The following is a 16,352-nucleotide window of genomic DNA, read 5'->3' as shown; positions in this document are numbered from 1 at the left end:
GCTTGTGATCTTTGATCTTAAATTGGACCTCCAATAACATTTTTAATTAAACATCTCATTTGATGCCTGCTGGAGCTAAAATGCAAATAGTGTCACATAAAGGATGAAAGTCAAGAGAGCAAGGAACAGAAAATGATGGCTGGTTATAGTGTGGTTATTGTACCAAAACAAAGAACCCCATCCTCTAGACCCTGTGGAATTAAAACAATCAGCCTCAAGGTTCAAAGACTGAGCAGAAACTATCTAGAAATGAAAAATGCTTTCAATTTATTAAAATTAATAGTGAATAAAATTGTTTGTCAGAAGCAAATTTGAGGTATTCCCAAGAATCACTTAGGAAAAATTGTAAATTTTTTTTTACTTCCTTTGCCCTCCAGCCCCCAGCAAATATTCCATTCTGTTGCAATCCTTCACTAGGAATTTTGTAGCACTTCCACTCTGGCTGAGACAAACCATGCTTTTCCTCTTTGAAAAGTGTTTCCAAATCACTTTGTGCATAGCAATCATGGCTCTTAAAGCACGAATTCACTGCCAGACTTTATTCAGCTACATTCAGAGTTGATTTGGAAGTGATTTCTGAGAGACATGGAGAAGGAAAGCATCCTCAGAGCACTGCTGCTTCGGTTTGTGGAGGCTTTTGTGAGAGCACACATGGACCCACACCTCCCATCAATACACACAGACAGAGCCTGCAGCTGACAACAGCCCAGGCTGTTCAGCTCCTCCCTCACCAGATCAGAATTGCTCCCTTGCTGTTTTGTGCTGCTGCTTCTGCTTAGGACATCAGTACAGACAGCACTGCTCAGAACTTTCTGCTAGATAGGGAATCCCCAAAGAAACCCATGGCACCTAAACCCAATGTATGTTAAAAACCCATCAAGTGCAGTGTCATGATACTTTGACTACAGAGTAATTATTTTTTAAAATATCTTTGCAAGTTTTTCTAAAATATTTCAATTTGCTTCTTTCATTCTGCACTCATCACCATAATAAGAGCACACTAAACAGCTCTTAGGCAATTTTCTTCCCCAGAGGAGGATGAGTATATGTGAAGTAATTTGTAAGATTTAAATTTTTCACTTTGCTACAACTCTGTGTGAAGACATAACCACTCTGACAGCTCTGAAGCCTCTTGGTATCTGCTGCCTGGAAGAAGGCAGAGGATAAGCACTGGTCATCCACACTTATCTGAGGTCAAAATTCAGCTCTTTTCTTTCAATTGTCACACAGATAATGACAAAAAAAATTATAGCCACAACCACGTCAAGCAGTAAATAACAATAGGTATCAGATTCCAGCAAGAACAATGATGGAATTTACATTTATTTCACACTGCAGCTGGCATTCCGAACTGCAGGAAACTAAAAAGCCCATGAAGGTGAAGAGCCAATTTGTGATTTCCTTCAGATGGAGCATCAGGGCTGGTGCTGATGAGGGGATCAGCTCCAGCAGAGTCATCTCATCACCTGCCAGTCCCTAGAGATCCCAGCAGATCCCCCTGATCACACAGCAATGCTCCATCCACGTCTCATGTTTGAGCAGGAACAGCCGGTTCTGCACAGGAGAAGCTGTGAACAACGAGTGACAAAACCCTACAGAAGAGGCAGGAGAGCCAAGATTTCATTTTTCTCCTTCACATTTCCTAAGGTAAATGTGGTTTAGCCTTTTGGTTTTCATTTTTCAGGGAAGTCCTTAAGCCCAGTTCACAGCAGCCTTTATGGCTGAGAGCTCATTCATCAAGAGCAAAATCTCACATGCAAAGTTCATGACAGAGTGGTGAGGTGCAAAGTTGAAAGAGAAGGAAAATAATTTTTTTCCCATCCCAGAAATCCTTTCTGAATTTCAGAAGCACTCTCAATCACGAGATGACCTTAGAAGGGGGATTTGCTTGTTGTTTGGGGGTTTTGTTTGTTTTTACAGAAGCTGAGGAAAAAAAAAAGCACTCCAACATCATCATAACTCAGAATTTGGGCTCTCTCGGAATGTGAAGACTTCGGGGGTTAAATCTTTCTTCTCAGAGAAGCAGATGAGGGTTAGAGCCCACCCCCTCTAAATCCTACCCTGAAAAGAAACATTTTATTACAGAAGTTTCACTGAAACTGGCGTGTTCCCACAAAATGTTTCAGTGGTGAGAAGTAAAGAGTTCCCAAGTGTAAAGCCCTGCCAAAGAATTCCCAATCATTTCTAGCCAGTGAGCAAGGAAATGTGTTATTTTGCCATCAGTGGAGAAGGAAGCCCTGTCCCTGTGGTGCTGTAAGGTCACGCTTCATCTTGTCCCCAGCAATTTGTGTGTGCACCCACAATTCCAGGTACCTGGAATAATGCAGGGCTATTTCCTAGTGCATTTCAGCAGTTTGTATTGCAAATGCCTGTATAAAAACAACAGACATGGCTAAAGAACACAGGCAGAAAGCTGCAGTGACCTCTTTTCTATCCTTTTACAGCAATCTCTCTTCCCTGCATATATACATACACACCCCTTCATGATGTATGAAGAGACTTTGGAAATAAATCTTTCCAAAATATTTGCTCTTCAAACCTACATGCTTTTAAAAGAGAGGTGGGATCCAGGTTTCACCTCTGGCACTTAGCACTTGCCTCTTGCTCACATGTTGGGAAAGGCTGGGAAGGAGAAGCTCTAACTTTGCCCGAAATGGAGTGCAAAGTGACACCTCCCTGATCTGTCAGAACTCAAACTCTTTCTGGAGGACAAACTAATCAGCCCACACTAACTCCATCTTTTTCACAAATTTCCTTTGCTATCCCCAAACAGGCAACACAACACCTGCTGTTATCCCAACAAAGCCAGAGCTACCAGTGAGGAAAAGCACTTTATGTTACAGAGCAAAGAACTTCTCCACTGGCTGCTCTCAAACAAAATCCAGCTGAGCAAAATAAATCCTGTTTTCTCACTGAAGAAGTCCTCATGTGCTCAAAACAACCCTGAAAGAACTCAAATGCTTCATGCAGTTTTTAATTAATTCTATCTAGACACACAGCAGTCTGAGAAGCTGTAGTGTTATATATATAACCTCCTTACGTTTCACTATTTACATTGTGTTATTCTCTGGCTATTTCCCAACTTTATTCACCCACCCCAGAGATCAATTTAGGCACCAAAATAAAATATGATCTTATCTTTGCAGTGCACAGAGAAGCGAAACAAAATTTCTCACGGGAGACAGGGGTTAAGGCCCTGGGCTGGGTGTCAGAGAAGTGGTGTTCTATTCTTGGCTCTACCACTCACTTGCTGTGGGAGCTTGTAGAGCAAGATACAGAGCAGGAATGGAGACTCCAGCCAAGAAATTTCTCCTCTGTAACTTTTCCTCTTTCATTATGCATGAGAGTGAGTTTTTCCAGCGTCCTAGCACACATCTGAAAGCTGGGGAAACACGACTCTACCAAAATACAGAACCGGCAGAGAAAGAAAATGAGTGGAAAACATCAATTACAAAGTTTTCTTGGGCACCTCTGAAGAACTGAAACAGAATCTCTACTCACATGGTGAAGATAGAGAAGAAATTCAGCCCCAGGCTGAGCAGGCACTGCTCCAAGGACTGCACTGGACCTGCACATGGGTCTGCTGTGCTGCTACTCCTTGATCTGTCTTTGCTTCATACAAGTTTTCTGAGACTTCTTCAGGCCAGGGGTGGAGGGTTTGCTTTGGGGTTTTTTGCAAAAATAGGAACCTACACTTTGATTTTGAAATAAGCAATCTGATTTTAAAAAGCAAAAATAGACTTTGAACAAAAATTGGGGCAATTGTCGTTCAAAAGCTGTAGCTAAGACTATATCCAGACCTGGAGAAACAAACTGCCCAAATTAAGAATGCCAAACTCCCAGTTAACTCCTGCTGGAAACAGTATTTCCTTCCCCAGGAACAGACCAGGCAATGCTTCTTGCTTTAGGTAATAGCTGTGCTCTAATTCACAAATTTGAAACATTTCTAATTACTTTGGGAGACCTGAAGAAACAGTAAACATGTAGGTTCTCATTTGGCATGGCTGGATCTTGTTCTACCATGCCAGCTAATGACTGAAGGGAGAGATTTTTGCAACTGCAGTGTTCTGTGTGTAAAATATATAATGAAACTGATTTATCCTGGTCATATTTATTTTTAATCACACAGAAAATCTGCCCACATTCAGCTTCGAGCTCTGTTGTAGATGTTCAGTGCACACTCAACTCGTTTGCTGACAGTTTTACAGCTGGGTCTCAGACCCTTTAGGCTCACAGAAACAGAAAACTACTCCAGTCATAGAATATTCTTCAATATTAACCTTTTTCTTAAACTTTGTATAAGATATAAGGGAATAGTATATAGCCTGTTTTAACATTTTAAGAGTCATATGAAATCAAAGTCTGACCAATAACCTCACAAAAGCAGCTGCTGTGTAGTGTCAATTCTCAAACCCAGGTGACCCTGGTTCTATTATATAATGAAATATACTGTCTTGGCCAACAAAAAGAAAATTTCTTATTCAGTCAAAAATGTCAAGTTTTCAAAAACTTTTGGTCTGAGAATCAGGCACACCTGGATTCCTTTAAGGAGTCCATAGAATATACCCACTCATAAGTGATTTATTAAAAATGTTAGCAGGAAATATTGGTCTCCTTACCTAGAAAGTGTTTCTTCCCTCTTCCTTTTTTGATGTCAAACCTCTAATATTTCTGATTTTTTAGGGCCTGTCCCAGGCAGTTGCTCAGGAAGACAAACTAGCTTCTTGATACATGAGAAAAATCCTTCCCATTTCATACTTTTAAAATTTTTCTATATTTTAATTGCTGAAATATTATGTAAGCGCAGCCTTTAATCTTTAATCTAAGTGCAAGACACACTTGATACATAACAATTATATCTTAATAAAATGTAATTATAAAAAATTCAAGGCAGTCTCAGGGCATGTGCAACTGAAACTGTTAATATACCTGAGGGATTATTTCCTCACTTATGTATATTAGGCACTATATAAAACATAAGATTTCTTGGGACAATATCAACAAAAGGAGATTTTTTTTTTTAAACCTGCTTTTTACTGATTGCATTATCAAGTTCAATTTTATTAGCTTGAATCTTCTGGGAAGGATATGATTTTAATAATGTATAAAAGGTTTGCCTGGTAGTTGGCTGTTGGCTTTTACTGGCTACTTAATGTAATCTGTAATTACTGGAGCAGCTCCTATGCTGGCCAGTGCCTTAAGGTCAGTGGAAAGCTCTGCTGGGTTGTACTTGGTGTACAAGAACATCCCTCTGCTGATTGATGGCTGCACCCTATGGAAATGTTTTCATTTTGTCCTTGAAGCATTCCTCTAAGGAACTCTGTCAGTACACATCCCTCCTTGTCCAGCAGCAGCCTGGGGACAGCCCACGATCTGCTTTTACACCAATGAGCTCTCAGTGAAATCTCCTTTGGATTTCACATTTGGTTCCCAAACCTTCAACCAATGATGTACAAATCTCTTAATTTGGGCTCATTTAAAATGCTCGATTTCCCTTGCACAAACTTTAAGATGGAAAACACTCAAAGCCCTCGCTATACTTTTTTTTTAAGGGGAGTAAAATGTTGCAGGGCTTGGCTTTGATAAAGTAGACTTCCACCTTTTTAAATATTGTTCCTTCTTGCCTAATTTTTTTACTTTAAGCTGAAAAATCCTGAACTCTCTGAAACAGTTGGCCAGAACTTGCAGTTGAGAAACACACTTAAAACAGGATGTGAACAGGCTTTATTACAAGACTGAGATGAATTTTGGAGTGTAGCATTGCCAAGCCAGTAAGTCACCTGTGGCTTCATGTGTCACCTGCTTTGGTGGTACTACCAAGATAAACCTGGAAATGGAAGCAAAGTGCTGGAAATATTCCAGAACTGCTGTATCCCTGAGCCTTTTCAGCTTGAACTTTCTACTCACAATATTTCCTTGAAATAGATTGACAACTAAACCACTGTACCAAAGGACTACAGCAATTTGTGTTTATGATCCTCACTGGATGAAAACCACCTTTTTGTCCTGGTGCTGTATGTTTGCTACATTAAAAATGGCATTTCTGAGGAAAAAAAATCCTTATGGAAAATCCTCGTGATTGGAGAATGAAAAATCAACTTGGTAGAAAAATGAATTATGACAAAAAGCTTATTAATGTGTAATTTTTTTTCTGCATTGCATAACAATTTTTGTACTGCCTAACACTACTTATAGATTCTATACATTAATTTCTGGGAAATTGTTCACTGAAATGTTCCTGTGATTTCACAAGGAAAATCAGGAGAGTCTGCTGCCATTTTTCAGAATTTGCCAAAAATTTAGTTTCAAATTCACAGTGACTACTTTCTCTGAAAGCAATTAGAAAATTCACTTGTAAGTCATAAGAATAGAAAGCTATAAAATACTTTGTAAATAATGTTTTGGGATTAAAGCACCAATAAAGAATCATTAGCTTCAATTCCAATAGAAAAAAAAGAAAAATCAGGGAAAAAAAGTCTCCCTGAGATACATTTTAAAGATTTTTTTCAGTATAGAGCATCATGTTTTAGTGAGTTAGTTGCCTGTTTTCTCAGGGAAATTTATTCATTTCATGTTCACTAAACAACCTGCAGCTCTGTGGAGTGGGGCATCCTCATCTCCAGTTCTAGCCAACAGGGACTGTGATTTTTCTGCATCTCACTGCTCACAGGAGAGGAGTTTCTTCTCAGGAGAAGATCAATTTGAACTGTAGATAAGAGTCTATAATAGGATTTCTTTTGATAATATCAAATCAGCTTAGTTCTTATTGCAAGTTTAAACCTGCTGCAAGACCAGCACCGGTGGAAGCTAAACATATTGTCCTTCATGCCTGATGAAAGAACTGGAAATTTTAAGCATCATTCTCTAAACTGCTAAATCATTCACAAATACACACCAATAAACCTCTCTCTTTGGACAAGTCTTGTGATTGTCCACTGAAAATTAATTTTGTTTTACCCATCAGCTAAGCTGCATTCTTATTATCAGAGAAAAACCCAAATACAGCAAACTGAGTAACAAACCACCTAATATTTCTATATCCTGCCTGGCTACATCTGTGGGTTTATCTTTTTGCTGTAAATAAAAACAATTTAAAATCAACACTAATAGAGAAGAAAGCCACTATTCAAGACATCAGTGAGAACCCCCGTTACCTGTAAGGCCACTACTGTAATCCCTGATAATTTCTTGGGAGCAGAATCAAAGGACTACAGCATGCAACTTCAATTAAAAAATCCAGCTAGAATAAATAGAGAAAACATGAAAACAGTGATTTTTCTGGCAGTCTGTTTGAAAGGAAGGGTTAAATTAATACATGAAAAGATCCTATCAGCTCTGACTTGTCTGAGTTATTAATTGAACACCTTCTTGGAAACACGTAGATAAAGACGTGTACCTTAGAGAATACGAGATAAGAGTGGAAGGAAAGGGGGAGAAATTAGCAGTTTTGCCTGTTCACTCCCTTAATTGTCAAGCTAGGGCTGTTCAAAGCTGCCTGGAGCAGAGCAATATGGAGCGGTAACGAAAGGGCGGGCTGGCGATGCAGAAGATAAAAACTTCAGGATTATCCTTAAACGTACTTATCTTCAGGCACAATAGAGGCTGTGAAGGCAGCTGAACGATATAAAGCTGTTCTAAAACAAGACAAATATCTACTCCATGTGTTATAAGCAGTTCAAGCTGCTTCCTGTGATGAAAAACACGGGCTGTACGGTAGACATACTACAGCTAAGTACAGTAGATCCCATGATACAGTTGTTTAAAGGAATATTAGAGTGATGAAAGAAGTGATGGAATTCTGCTCTTTAGGAGGCTCAGAACCGGCGAGGAAAAAGTTGAAGCGCGGTGATTTGGTAAATGTTGCTGATGCTGGAAGTTCGTGAGCTAGAGGACAGTTTTATGGCCGGGCTCTCCGGAAACAATAGGGCTCGATGGCCCGGGCAGGGAGAGCAGGAGAGCTCTGCTCAGCATTTCCCATCCTCAGCCTCCAAAGGGCGCCGGGATCCTTCCCACCGCTCTGCTCAGAAGGGCACATCTGGAGTCGGTAGCAGCCCTGGGACCAAACCCCTCTCAGCGCTTCATTTCAGTCCCTTTTCATCCTTCCTCCCTTGTTTTGTCCCCCACGGAGCGCAGTGAAGAGCCCAACTGTACAATTCAGATAATGCCAAATACAGGAATAGGGAAAAACCTTATTAAAATACTAATTGCCACACTAAAATGCTTCCTATGAAATTATCAGAGCTGCCAATAGCCCATCATTAATGTACAAAAGTCTGATTATCTTTTCAATAAAAACAGAGAAATTCCAGCCTTTAAACTCGTTATCGTGGCAAAGCAGAACGCTGTGATAATGCACGAGAACTTCGGTTTGCAGCTGTAAAATTCCCAAAAGTCCTGTGACTTGGTTATAACTTTGTTTTAGATGATTACCTTCCTCATTCACACAGCTCCCACGTTCGTTTCTGGGAAACAAAGTGTATATTCCACAAAAGCAAACAGTAAATTTATTTAAATAAATGAGAAACTTGGAAAGCAATTTATCCTTGAACACATTGCTGTGTACTGGAAAGCCTGACGTTTGCACATCTAGTTTCAAATCATACAATGCATTTTTAGAGGCAAAAGTAAAACTTGATATCTGCAAATGCTGATCTCTGACATTGTTTTCAATGGGGTCAAATTGTCAAAATACTTTGCCAAGGTGAATCCTAAACAGGATAGACAGGAAATAAAATTCTTTAATTTGTACAAAGATATGTTTTAATTATTTTCTCAACCAAACATAAAATGCGAATTAGTAGTGTTTTGAGCAAATTTGAAAGGGAATAAAAATCTAGCATTAACCAACATTTCTTAATCACTTCAGTTTATAGAACATAAAATATAGAATACTTTCTACATAGGGATGACAATTCAATTTAGTGCCTTCCTGTGAGGCTTAAATAACATTTTTTAAATTTTTCCTTTGAATTGGATTCCATAATCAGAATTTATTTAATTTGCAAACATTTCCATTTAATAGCAGTTTGTCTGTACTTTTAAAAAGGGGGGGAAAAACACCAAAAAAACCCCAAAACAACCAACTATTTCCACATAGTTTCACTTAAATTCCCCTCTTTGCACATTAAACTGTGTAAAGCACCGAGTTCCACTCCAGTGTTTTACAAACGAATGGCTGTTGCCATCTACCGTTGGAAAAATAGGATCAGCAGCAAGAGATAACAGCACAGATAAGACATGCGGAACAAAGGCTTCAGCAGCCACAGAGGATCAGCTCTTCCGACTGAAACCTTTGAAATACAAAACTCAAGTGACCGAAGAGAGGAGGAAAAAAGTCCTTTTTGCTCCTAAGCCCCTGTCATTTTCAGGTCTGATCCAGCTGGGAAATAAACACGGATCCAGACTTTGACAAATTCATTGGGTACGGATCTGACAGTTTGGGAGGCTTCACTCAGCACTGCAGCTAGAGCTGAGTACACACAAACTTTAAAAAATTAACTAATATAGCTGAATTTAAAAATACCATTGGCCCAAGTTACGAGCATGCCTCTGCAGCCTGAAAACTGTAAATTCAGGAGGTAAAAGCCGTGCCCCAGGTGCCTGAGCACAGCCATGCAATACAAAGCTCTGCCTGGAAAATGGACCTGACCTGACCCACCGACAGGGCAGAGTCACCCAGCACAGCACCAGGAGCCAGAGTGGCTCTCCCAGCCTCTCCTGCCAGAGGTTTGGCACTTCCTGGGGTTGGTTTTTCCAAACTTCTGTTGGACAAAACAACTTCCCAGCTTGGGTGAGTTGAGCTGATGCAGAGACTTGGGCAAAGAAAGGCACAAAAGTTTATTACATTTTTACACAGTCTTTAGTCCATGGTTTCTAGTATTTACAAAGATTTAATTGCATGTCTTCACTTTAGCATTGAATTACTTATGTATAGATAATTGAGACATATGCTTCTTCCATTCCAGTTCCTGACAAATATCCTTAGATACTACATCCAACACATTTTAAAGGTACCCCTTGTTGAGGCAATCTAGAAACAGAATTAGGGTAGGGATCTATTAATGTTTGCCAGACCTGTCAGAGGTTAAACAGCCTTTGAATTAAACCATTCTTTACTCTTTGATAATTATTATTATTTTTCCTTAAGACACTTTTTGTTGCCTCATAAGCAAGGTCAACTTGAACTGTTTTGTTGGACTCAGTATCTCGGTACAATGTTAACTCTGCTCCTGCTGTTCTTACAGACTCTGTGTGTGCTGTCACCTCTGCCAATAACTTTGGGAAGTGTTTAGCAGAATTCTCAGAAAGTGAAAAAACTCCAGCCTTTCTGTTGGTTATTTCAAATACATGGCAAAGTCTGGTTTAAATTTGCACACAAAGTCACAGCAACTTGTGAATCTATACTTGTCCATCTTTACAAACCTCTTACACTGATTTAAATCTTAAATCTTCCTTGCTTTGTTTGTTGTGCACTGACACATCGCATCCAGCCCAAACAACCATGATTGTTTTTAAACTAATGCAAGAAAGCTAAAACCTGCACTGGGAACAGATTAATGGAAGCAGTGTAAGAGAAAAATCCTGCTGCTTTCATGTACAGGGAATGAAAAAGGGCAAGGCATTGAGAGGAGGCTGAAAGCAGAGGTCAAGGTGGAGGCAGGAGCAGAGCAGAGCTCAGGACCGCGCCTGCCACAGCCCCACAGCTGGAAATGAGCCTTGGAAATGCACTCATGGGGGGAGTGCTCGTCCCCTCGGGGGCCCCAGCTCTGTCAGCTCCCAAAACGCCCCCAGAGCTGTTTGCACAGCATGGCAATGCTACCCCTCCTGCTAGCCCACCAGTCCTATGGGATCCCCTGAAGGATTGTATCCATGCTCGGCTGATTTTTTTTCCTAGGCTCTCCACAGAAGAGGATCCGTTTTCCCACAGGGACAGAAAGCTCTGGGGTGTTCAGAAACAGCACACCAGAAGATGACCATGCAAAAGGAAGGCAGCCCCAGGCACACAGGAGGGCAGCCAGGTCACTTCATCCTGCTGGAGGACACGCAGGGCTGGTCACCTTTGGCCAGAGCATGGTCCCTGTACCAGCCTGACAGAGCAAATGTCGTGGGACTGACCTCGAACGGCAGCAATGCCACCTTAAACACACCTGAGCCAGCTGGCCTTCAAAGCTCAGCCTCAACATCTGCTACAGAACCTCCTGAACACTCGGTGCTGATTCCTGAGCATCTGGCACTCCACAGGTCACCCAGGATGTGCGACCCTAAACCCCAAACTGACAGAATGGCGACCCTCAAGAATGCCCTTTCGGAACTTTACTGAGCATAACACCGCCTCTTCTCCCAAACATAAACAGGATTTTAAAAATATTTTGAAATTTAGCAAATCCGGAGATATTAAGAGGAGCACTTGTATCCTGGGGGAAGAAAATTGACTTGATGCCAGATGATAGAAGACGGAGCTGCTGCTGGGGCAGATAATTACTGCTAGCTGCAAGGCGACTTTTTTCTTGTCTACTCCGAGGAGAGACATTGAATACAATTCCTTTGACACACTTGCAAACGGTTTGAAACACTTCAGGAGTGAAAGAGCTGAGAGCTTCTGTTTGCATTCCTAAAATGCCACATTAGCACGTTTTTGGCCTGTTTCACTGGGGCAGGTAGGGCAGGCTGATCAGAAGCAGTAGCAAGCTGTACCTACAGCTCCATTTGTTGCCCTGTCTGCAACAATGTCGTGTTACAGTTTTCCTTGCTACCATAAATAAATGGAAACAAAAGTATACCATGTTCTGAGTTCATTAGCATTTCCTCTCCGACATGTGGTTCTGCAGAGCAGATACTTTTTTATGACTACAGAAATTTGGCAGTTTCAGCTTGCCACCCCTTTTAGAAGGGGCAGCTAAAAAAATCATTTAAAATGCCACTAAACCAGGTATATTTAGAAGACTCTTTTTTTTTTCAGAGAGACAATTGTAAGTCAAGTAGAGTTTCATTTGAAAAACCGTGTCCTAAGCACACTAAATATCTTGGCTCTGCATGTTTAGTTGAGAGTCTGAAATGAAGTATTTGATGCTAAGCGAAAGCTGTTGCTTGGAAACAAGATAAAACAGTGAAAACACAATTGTTTGAACTAAGAAAGAACATTACCATTAGCAGAGCCAACACTAGTTTTAGCTGGATCAGATTTATTAAGCAAAGTCAGATTCCAGTACCAGAAAAGCCCTACATATCTTCAAGTGTGTGGGGTCGGCCTCTCCTGTTTCTGTTTATTCTGGCCGCGGAATGTTTCTTTCAAACAGAATAAAAAAATTGAGTACCCAAGTTCACTTCCATCCTCTGTGCAAGGAAAAAAAAAAAGCAGAAGGCCACAAGATGGCACTGGTCAAACGCTCAGGATATTAACGGAGCATTGGTAAATGAGCACTGATGATGCCCAAGCCCAGTTCGTAGGACTGTGTCTGCATCCCACACGTGCCCGCATGTCTGGTGTACCTTCTGTAAGTGCTTGATGCCAGAAAAGCAAGAAGGTTTCGCTATGGTCAAAACTAACAGCAGAGGTAACTGAGCAACCAGTTGCTGTGATGGTGATGGCACAGGATGGGCTCTGGGCATTTCTCCATCAGGCAGACAGTGCTGGGGCTCAGCACTCTGCAGGCAGGTTCGGTGCTGTGCCCCTGGCACTAAAAAGGCAGGTTCGGTGCTGTGCCCCTGGCACACATTGCAGTGTTTCTTCACGGCAGTGCCAAAGCCCGAGCGCAGGAAGAGGAGTTGCTAAGGGAGGACAAGCCACAGCACCTTCCCCTCACAATCCTTGCTCCTCACTGCAGCGAAGTATTTGTCCCTAGCTCTCCACGCTGTCTTTCAGTTTTCACAAATTCAGCTCCTCGCCGCCGAAATCGATGAGTAAAACCCAACATTTCTTGAACTCGATGAATAAAATTCAGCATTCCTGAGCTTCCATCACCGCAGGGCTCTCCTAGATAAGATCTGGGCTGCGGTGGGCGCATCCCTCCCGCCGCCCGCACTCCGAGCGCAGCGCACGGCAAATCTCGGCGGGGACCGACGCTTCGGGGGCTCCCTTTGCATCCCCGGCCGGCCCAGCAGAGCCGGGGGCCGCCTGGATGCCCCGACCCCGGGGGGCCGGAGGGGTTTGGGGGTGTCGGGGCGGCGCCGGCCGCGCACCCCACGTCTCGGGGGGCGGCGGCTGCTCAGCGCCCAGCGGCGCCGCGCCCGTTTTGTTCTGCTGGGGTCCCCCGGCTGCCCAGGGTGGGCGCGCCGGCCCTCTGCTCCCGGCCGCCGCCGAGGCTGACAGAGCCGAACTCTTCGCGGCGGCAGCGGCGCTGAGCCCGCCGACCGCGGCCTCCACGAGGGGCGAGGGCGGGAGCATCCCCGGTTTCGGAGAAGGGACAGGGACCCCAGGGTGGGCCGGGGTGTGGATCCCCCTCGCTGGCTTTTTTTGAGACCGGAACTCTTTTCCCCCACCCCCTTTCCCCTGGGCCGCTTCCTTCGCCCGCTGAAAGTCAGCGAGTAAAACAGCGGGCGAGCGTGAGGGGCGCGGCCGCCATTAGGGTTAGTGGGCCATAGGGCCTGCCCACCCCGGCACAGGCCGTAAAGCGCCGCGCTCGCACTCTTATACCCCGCGGTCACGCCCTCCACGTTCCCATTGGTCAGAGGAGCGCCCTCCTCCGCTGCCATTGGCTATAATGGGATTAAGGGGAGGGGCACAGTGGGTGGCGGGAGTTTGGAACGCGCCGCGTGCTCGCGGGAGCGCGCCTGGGAGGGAGCGCGCATTCCCCGCCGCGGCTCGGGACCCCGGAGACGCGGACTGGGGCTGGGACAGGACCGGCGACCCGGGCCCGGGGCTTGCAGCAGGATCTGGGGGCTGGTGCCTGGGGTTTGGAAAGCAGTGCTTGCAGTTCGGGGGCGGGTGCCGGGATCTGGGGGCTGGCATCAGGATTTAGGGGCTGGTACCAGGATTTGGAGCCTGCGTTCGGGTTCATGCCGTCCCACAAGAGCATCCCTGAATGAGGAGCCAGGCCAGTCCTCTCGCACCGTTCCCCCAAAGCAGGGCTGTGCCAACCCCAGCATCCCCCTCCTCCCCGTCCCATGCTGTGTTGGATGATGGTTTTTATTCATCTTTATTCATCTCTGCCTGACCTCTCTTTGTGCAGGGCGGATGCTCCCTGCGGTGCTCCCTGGAGCATTCACTTCGGACCCCTCTGCTGCCTCCTGTTCCTCAGAGAGGCTTTTGTGTGTTTGCTTTTTCACCCTGCGATTTCCATGGAAAAGCAAGGAGTTTTGCAAGTGCAAAGGAGTGTGAAATAATAGTGTAGAGATCTTGTACATATGCCGTGCAAGATTGGTCTGGTAAAGAGCTTCTTAAAAAAAGTATTTTATATCTATTCAGAAAGATGTATTCACTGACCAAGAAGGAATAAATTGTGCTATTTGCTATGATTTTTACTGATTTGCTACAGACACAGGCTTCTCCCTGCTTGCTCCCAGGTAGCTGTAATCTTGGATTCTTTTTCAGGAAGTGTTAAGGAAAATCTGTTCTAAAAATACATCTATTTTAGAAACATTTTCTGTGCACTGTGTTAGGCTCAGCACAAGGAGCCTTCTGAAATCCAAATTGAAATCTTCCTAGGAGAAATTCTTACTTTCACCTCAACACCTGGGACCATGTATTCAGCTAAATTCCAGGGGAGAAGCCGCCAGAAAATACAAGACAGGACTGGAGTGGAAGTCCTTATGCCAACATGATGATGATTCATTAATGATAGATTTGGAGCAGAACTTGCCAATCCCTGGCAACTCTGTGCCAAAATCAGGAGGGTGGAAGAGGCTTTCAGGACAATTAAACCTTTGATTCTGAGCCATAATGTCACGGAAGGTGGAAAGTTTTTTCCACATTGCTGGGATTCTTAGTCATCCCTTCCTTAAGCCTGAGGCACACATAACATAATTTTTCTTTACTGCCTTGTACAAGCAGCTCCTGAACTCCTGTGACTCGTGAAGTGCCACTTTCACAACCCATGTTATACGATCTGAGAGCTCACAGCTGTCCAAAAACTGGAAAATACCAGGAGCAAAGCAGTAGCCTTCAGGGACTGGTGTCACTGATTGTCACTGTGGGTGACACTGTGGTTTGAGTCTGTCACACAGCCTGTGCTGAGACTGGAGACAGAGTGGGGGCACAGCTGGGCTGACACACAGAGCTGGCATAGCTCAGGGGAGAGCTCTGCCATTTCTTCCCCACAGCCTCCCATTTCCCCAGGACACGACAATCCTACGCTTTTCTGGATAAGTACAGGAATCAAACAAAATGCAGTGGTATTGGACAAGCACTTTTCCAGCCTGGTCTCCATGGCAACACCAGCATCTCTGGCCTCTCACCAACATCTTTGGTCAAGGTATATTGGGGATGTCCCAGGTAAATGACATTGGGAATGTGTACACTTCAATTACGTGTTTTGTTTTGAAAGAAATTCTGGGAATGCATTTGACCTGTTCACAATCCAGGCAACTTCAGCTCCTCAGAGAAGGTTATAGGATGCATCTTTCCACCAGTTGGAGTTTGGCTTATGTTAACCTCTGCAAAAAGTGGCAAAACTACATTCCCTTCTGTAGCTTCTGCTGTTATTTCAGTTCCTGGTGCACTAGAAAATCCACAAGGATTAGTCACTTCCCCATTCTCCAGATCCAGCTGTGGCGAGAGGCCTGCAGAGCAGATGCTGCCAGATGTCACACACTCCATGCCCAGCTCCCAGCTCTCCAGTCCGCTGGTTCATCACTGCCCTGCCCTGCCAGCAGTGCCAAACATTCCCTTTTCCTTGAAATGTCTGGTTCCCACCGGTGCTGTCACTCCTGGTGTGCGTGGAGAGCACCTGGCACAATTGGAGAGCCCCGCACAGGGGGTGCCCTGCCGGCGCTGGGGGCGGGCAGGGGCCAGGGGGAGGCTGCGGGTCCCGGCGGTGTGTGGTGGGGTCCGTGGGGTGCGGGGCCCGGCTGAGCGCGGGGCTCCGGGCACGGTGCGGGGCAGGAGGGGAGGGGACAGCTGGGACAGCAGGGACAGACAGGAGGGGACAGCGGGACAGACGGAGAGACGGCAGGGACGGGCGGATACGTTCGCATTACCATTGTAACTGGAAAAAGCCTTTGCAGCGGCGTTTCCGTAGTGTAGTGGTTATCACGTTCGCCTAACACGCGAAAGGTCCCCGGTTCGAAACCGGGCGGAAACACCAGCTGGGGTGGCTCTTTTTTTCCCTTCCTGCCGGGCCGCAGTGCGCGCTGCTCTCGCCTTCTCAATCTCCGCGCCACAGTTGTTTTATTTAAAGCCGCGGCGCGGCCTAGCA

The 16,352-nt window shown here is 44.5% G+C and overlaps 1 non-coding gene across 1 annotated transcript; it reads left to right on the top strand.

Annotated features, from left to right (window-relative positions):
* Positions 1-16,165: 16,165 nt before the first annotated feature.
* Positions 16,166-16,238, top strand: TRNAV-AAC (transfer RNA valine (anticodon AAC)). Its single transcript has one exon. It is a non-coding gene; the product is annotated as a tRNA-Val (tRNA).
* Positions 16,239-16,352: the final 114 nt, after the last annotated feature.

Source organism: Agelaius tricolor, unplaced genomic scaffold (genome assembly GCF_023055355.1).
Source record: "Agelaius tricolor isolate 1412-34295 unplaced genomic scaffold, bAgeTri1.0.p SCAF_12, whole genome shotgun sequence".
In the NCBI taxonomy this organism is placed as follows: Eukaryota; Metazoa; Chordata; class Aves; order Passeriformes; family Icteridae; genus Agelaius; species Agelaius tricolor.
Note: the sequence above shows the minus strand (reverse complement) of the source record. Positions and strands in the feature narration are given on the sequence as shown.